Source organism: Cebus imitator, unplaced genomic scaffold, assembly GCF_001604975.1.
Source record: "Cebus imitator isolate Cc_AM_T3 unplaced genomic scaffold, Cebus_imitator-1.0 Scaffold210, whole genome shotgun sequence".
Lineage (NCBI taxonomy): Eukaryota > Metazoa > Chordata > Mammalia > Primates > Cebidae > Cebus > Cebus imitator.
The window spans coordinates 1,219,375-1,226,471 of NW_016107525.1; positions in this window are offsets into that span (position 1 = coordinate 1,219,375).

Consider the following 7,097-nt stretch of genomic DNA (forward strand, 5'->3'; position numbering starts at 1 on the left):
TTTTCATACTGTGTTTTTCAGCTCCATCAGGTGATTTATGTTCTTCTCTATACTGATTATTCTGGTTAGCAATTTTCTAACCTTTTTTCAAGGTTCTCAGCTTCCTTGCATTAGGTTAGAACATGCTCCTTTAGCTTGGGGGAATTTCTTATTACCCACTTTCTGAAGCCTACTTCTGTCAATTCATCAAATTCATTCTCCATCCTGTTTTTTACCCTTGCTAGTGAAGAATTGCGATCCTTTGGAGGAGAAGAGGTGTTCTGGTTTTTTGGAATTTTCAGCCTTTCTGCACTTTTTTTTTCTCATCTTCATGGATTTATCTATCTTTGGTCTCTGATATTTGTGACCTTTGGATAGGGTTTTTGTGTGGATGTCCTTTTTGTTGATGTTGATGCTATTCCTTTCTGTTTGTTAGTTTTCCTTCTAACAATCAGTTCCCTCTTCTGCAGGTCTGCTGGAGTTTGCTGAAGGTCTACTCCAGATGCTGTTTGCCTGGGTATCACCAGCAAAGGCTGCAGAACAGCAAAGATTGCTGCCTGTTCCTTCCTCTGGAAGCTTTGTCCCAGAGGGACACCCACCAGATGTCAGCCAGAGCTCTCCTGTATGAGGTGTCTGTTGACTCCTGCTGGGAGATGTCTCCCAGTCAGGAGGCACAGGAGTCAGGGACCCACATGAGGAGGCAGTCTGTCCCTTAGCAGAGCTCAAGTGCTGTGCTGGGAGATCCACTGCTGTCTTCAGAGCTGGCAGGCAGGAACGTTTAAGTCTTCTGAAGCTGCACCCACAGCTGTCCCTTACCCCATATGCTCTGTCCTAGGGAGATGGGAGTTTTATCTATAAGCCCCTGACTGGAGCTGCTGCCTTTCTTTCAGAGATGCCTGCCCAGAGAGGAGGAATCTAGACAAGCAGTCTGGCTACAGCATCTTTGCTGTGCTGTGGTGGGTGCTGCACCCAGTTCGAACTTTCTGACTGCTTTGTTTACACTGTGAGGGTAAAGCCGCCTACTCAAGTTTCAGTAATGGCAGATGCCCCTCACCCCACCAAGCTTGAGCATCCCAGGTCAACTTCAGACTGCTGTGTTGGCAGTGGGAATTTCAAGCCAGTGGATCTTAGCTTGCCTGGGCTCCATAGAGGTAGAATCCAATGAGCTACACCATACGGCTCCCTGGTTTCAGCCCCCTTTCCAGGGGGGTAAACAGTTCTGAATCACTGGTATCCCAGGCGCCACTGGGTTATGAAAAAAAACTCTGCAGCTAGCTTGATGTCTGCCCAAATGACTGCCCAGTTTTGTGCTTGAAACCCAGGGCACTCGTAGCATAGGCACCGGGGGGAATCTCCTGGTCTGTGGGTTGCGAAAACTGTGGGAAAAGTGTAGTATCTCGGCCAGACTGCACTGCTCCTCATGGCACTCTCCCTCATGGCTTCTCTTGGCTAGGGGAGGGACTTCCCTGACCCCTTTCACTTCCCAGGTGAGGTGACACCTCACCCTGCTTTGACTCACCCTCCATGGGCTGCACCCACTGTCTAACCAGTCCCAGTGAGATGAGCTGGATACCTCTGTTGGAAATGCAGAAATCACCCGCCTTCTGCTTTGATCTCACTGGGAGCTGCAGACCAGAGCTGTTCCTATTCAGCCATCTTGCCAGCCCTACTCCTGTTATATTATATTTACAAATGAGGAAACTGAGGCTCAGTAACAGAGAGCATTTTGGTCAAAGCTGCCCAGCTGGTAAGCAACAGAACCACACTTAAAACCCAGGCTGTCTGACTCCAGAGACTGAGTTCCTAACCAATACATGACAATTATTTTTAGGGCATATAGCTAAATAAGTGGCACTATCAGTAAATCTTTAAGAATACAGAAGAGGAAGAAAAATTTTCCCCTATGCTAAAAATGATTATATATATATATATATATATATATATATGGATGTGAATTTTTATTAGTATGTAAAGTTTAGTTGTACTTTGAAGCAAACAAGCCTGATATATTAAAATGGAAACTTGAAAATAGAAACATTAGAATATGAACATTTGCATTACAAAGGCTTATTTGCTTCACAAAGAATCATCATAGAATGCTGCCTTCCACATCACATATATTAAAAACAATCATCACAGGTTTCCTTTAAGTAACAGTATTCTCCATAGCGCTCAGAATACAATTGTCTTCCTCCCCACAAAGTATAGAAAGAAATTAATGTACACAATGTTTCAGTAGCATGACTATTTTATACAATAGGATACAACTTTACCAAATTTTATATGCAAACTCTCAGGCTTTTAACAATACCAACTAGATAAGCAAGAACAACAACAACAACTTAGTAATCATCTTATCTGACTCCCTCATTTTATAGATGAGAAAATGGAAGCTCAAGAGAAGTGATTTGGCTAGAATTGTACAGCTAGTTGATGGCACCTTCGTTAGTGGTTTGCAAACTCCACGTCCTTTGTCCTCTCATCCAGTTTTCTTTAAAATTATATCACCATCTCACTGTTTAATAAGAAGCAAAAGTAACATCAATAAGTGTTAGGTAACATATTCTTACTTCTCTATTGTTATAACGCATGGACATATGTGATCCTAAATACAAGAAGATTACGAAGCAATAGTATCCCATATTAACTTGGAAACTCCTAGTGCAACAACTCAAGTTTCATGCGTTTCTCTCATCCAATTTCTATAACCTTATTAGGGTCTCCATTCATATATCTGAAAACTGAGAAGGTATTTGGTTGGTTCTATGACTACATCCCTTTATCAGTGGACTCTAACATGCTTCCAATGTGATGTCAGATGTGCATAGTTGCTTTACATAAGTGATTCAGAAAAGCTTTCTCTACTAATTCACCAGGCCTGATAGAGTTACTGTATAAATTATTGGAGTAATACTTATGAAAGGTTAAAACAGAAACTGTCTGTTTTCACTCCTGATTTGTCTGAAGCATAATATAAGCAGTAGATAGGTGAGGCATGAAAATAAGTTATAAATTCTCAAGAAGAATTTTCATGTGATGATCATAGATGAAGTATAAGCACGGACTCTCTTGAATTGTGGTGGATCTAACAGCCTATAGTCTATGTGACCCGAATTTCTATCAAATCAATATCCACTCCTCATTCGTAGGGTTCTTTGACTCATACCATTTATATTTTGATCTGGTTCATTAAGCATATAATTTATTGGTTATTAAAATGCCCTGCAGTATTTTTCCATTGCAGAAAAATATAAAAGGTGATTTATGCAGCTTGTATGTAAATTGATACATGTCATAAAGACAAGAGTAGTAATTTGTTTCCAAACTGTACTTCTTTACTATCAGAACCAGTTATAACTTTCAAAGCCTAATCACATAGAAAACTTGATTAAACCTGCCAATTGTATTGGTTTGTATGCAAAATACTCCCTTCATAAAATCTATTGCTCTAGATAGTATGTACTACTCTTTTAGCCTTTGGTCATAGGATGCACCTGTACAGATCGATACATAAAAATGAACCTGTAGAGGAAAAGAAAGATTGTTGTCCCACATGAGGTTACCTATTTCATGCTTTATCTCCCCAACAGTCATTTCTAGCAGCAGGGCAGACAAAACTGAAGAAAAATGGCAAATCAAAGGAAGGACAAAATGAAATGACAATGAAGGACAAAAATGGTAAGATATTTGCAAGGAACATCTCTTTGATGTTATATCTGTTGATCTTAAACAAAAATCCAATCCCAGGGGTTATGGTTCTGGATCATCAAACCTCATCTTGACTCAAAGTGGCTGCCTGAACTATTCTTCCCCAAACAACAATGTTTGCTTTTTCTAAACAGAATATTTCTCACCATAAAATAAAGCATTCTCATTTCAGGAAAAGGTCAAATATGGCTGAAAATTCCTTACAGTATGAAAGGCTTTTTCAGTCATATTTCTCCTTTGAATACATATGGTTTCCTTCCCTCTAGAATGTCACTTATTTGCTTTTAGCTTCTCCCTTGCCTGCTGTGCTAGAGCTATGCATACCATGATTCTAAGACAACTCGGATGCTTGTCATTTCAGAGCCATTAATTTCAGTAAATAAGCATTTGTTGGGTTTAAAATATTCTATTATCAAGTTCACCATGCATTTGATGCTCTTTTACTCCAAATAATATTTTGAAGGGGAATTTTAATACCACTTACACTCCATTATCATAAATGAATGGTAGCAATGTTCTTAAGAGCTGCAAATTCTGCTACTTCACCTTCTACAGCCATAAAATCATTCACCCTACCCATCCTAATGGGACTAGATTAATGAGGCTTTCTAACGTACAACATTTGGTGAAAATTAGAGAAGTACCTGAAAGACTGGTTATTTGCAAATTCTCTAGCAAATGAGGTTGTGATTTTGGCCGCTGACTAGCATGTAGGAAATATCCTGCTGTATTACCTCTAATATGTACCACATTCAAGTGTCTGGCAACCACACTAATAGAAGGCAGCAATAAAATAGATAATATGAAGTGGCAGGTGATTTGCTGATTTCCTTATTAACCTAACGAGTAGAGAGAAAGGGATGTAGGATCTGCCACAAGAGAGATGTGCAACTTATTTTTTCCTTCTAACGGTAGCCATAAAAAAATCAAATACAAATAATTTGTCTCTGAAAATTGCCTGCCTTGCCCATTACCTACTTTCCCCGTGATCTAGTATCTTTGTTAATCTCCTAGCTGTCGAGGATGCCCACAAGGCTATTTCTCTTGTTCTCGCCAAAGAGCCTAGTACTCTGCACATATCCTTGCTCTCTTACCCAACCAAAATCAAGCCATGCTTTCTCTGTGTTACATTTCATTTCATCACTTATGCTTTCCAAGGTAACATAGCACACATACTGCCATTCTGTCCCCCACATGCCCGTGGCAGACCACAGGAGCCAGGTATTCCACTGTTTCTTACTAGGCCCAGAGTCAGCCTCAGAGCCTTTCCCAACAGTCCATGCAGTCATTACTATATCAATGAAACAAAAAAAGTATGTGATAAAAATTAGATTATTTGAATACAAAGATACTTTTATAGTTTGATAAAGGGTATCACAAATGTTAGCAGAGAAGCACGAGACACATTTCCAATAAAGTAAGAAAGAAAATACAGTGTTTTTACTATTGCTGCAGTTATGTAGCACTGGAAGGGTGACAATGACAAGTAAAACATTCTGAAGTCTTCGAATAATTCAGGTGGAGGGTAACAATGTTGACAATTTTACAATTTACTTGGTTGAAATAAACATGTTAAAATAACTAGTAGCCACGGATTTTTTAAATGAATCAGTCTAAAATATTACAAGAAAGGAAAAACAAAGGAAACAGAGAAAATGGTACAAATAGAGAATATGTAAGATCATTTATATATATTCAGTCACTCAATAGGTACTATAAATGCAAATGGACTAAACTCTCAGGCTAAAAGACAAAGATTGTTAGATGGACTTTTAAAAATATCCATTTATATACCTTTTAATAGAAATACTAAAGTTACTAGATGAAAACATTATACTATGCAATTGTAACTCAAATTAAGTGGCTATGGATACATTAGTACCAGAAAAACCAGACTTTAATTTTGAAAAAATAAAAACAAAACAAAACAAAAAAAAAACCCTTGTACTAGAGACAAAGCTTGTCTCTACTTAATAATAGCAAAGGTTCAATTTTCCAGAAAGATAAAACAATTCTAAACTTCTTTTCATCACGTAAGATAGCTCCCAAAACATAAAAAACAATGATAGATTTACAGAGAGAAGTTGAATAATACATCATCATTATGGGGCTTTCAAAATAAGACTTTCAGTAATTGACACTTTGATTACATTAAAAATTAATGGAATATAGAAGATTTGAATCATACGATTAACAAGCTTGATCTAGTGGACATAAATAGGATATTGTACCCAACAAGTGTACAATATACATTTTTTATAAGCATACAGGTGACATTTAAGAAAACTAACCACAAGCTAGCCTGTAAGGATAGCTTCAACAAATGTGAATGGAATGTTATCATAGAAATAACATTCTTTGACTATTCTATAAGTAAATGAAAAATCACAAACATTTTGATATATAACAAGAAAAACTCATTTATCAGCAACTAAAGACAAACAAATTCTCAACAGCTCATAGGTCAAAGAAGACTTTATAATGAAAATGAGAAAATATAACTAAATGATTACAAAAACATTAGGATTCACTTAAAGCGGTATTTGGAAGACATTTTATAGCCTGAAAGTGGTATATTATGAAGGACTAAAGGTTGGAAATAATGATTAAATTATTCATATCAAAAACTTCAAATATGAAAAGTAAATAAATCAAAGGAAAATAGAAAAAATGAAGAGTAGTATTTAATGAATTAGAAAGAAAATGTACAATAAAGACCAACAAAGATATAAGTTGTTTCTTTGAAAATATTTTTTAAATGAAAAACGTCCAATGGAACTAATCAAGGAAAAAAGAGATAAAGTGCAAAAATACTAGGAGTAAAAAGAGGATAACTATAGATGTTGATATTAAACAGATAATAAGACAGTCCACAATTTTTATAATAAATTTGAAAACTTGAATAAGTAAATTTCTAGAAAAATATAATTCATCAGAAGTGACTCAAGAAGAAATAAAAAAAAACAGAATAACCCTCTATCCATTAAATAAGTTTGGCTTATAGTAAAACAACAACAACAAAAAAAAAATTCTAACTTTCAGTGAAGAAGACACCAGGACCAGGCTCTACGAAGTTTTCATAGAAATGCCAAAAAACAGATTATTTCAGTCTTACTCAAAGTCTTCCATAAAATACCAAAAGCAAAACCCTCCTAATTCATTTTGCAAGGCCAATGTAGCATTTATATTAGAACCAGATAAGAAAATTTCAAACAAAAGCTTGTCTGCTTTTGGTGAGAATATACTTTGTTCCCACCACTTTGCAAAAAAAGAATGCTGACCCTATGGATGAATAATGATATCAGTTACCTCATTTATGATTTATGATAACTTTAATTTCAAAAATAGAACAAAAACATTAAATGATAAACTTGAGACCAAGTTCTAGTAGGGGTATCATATGACAGTGA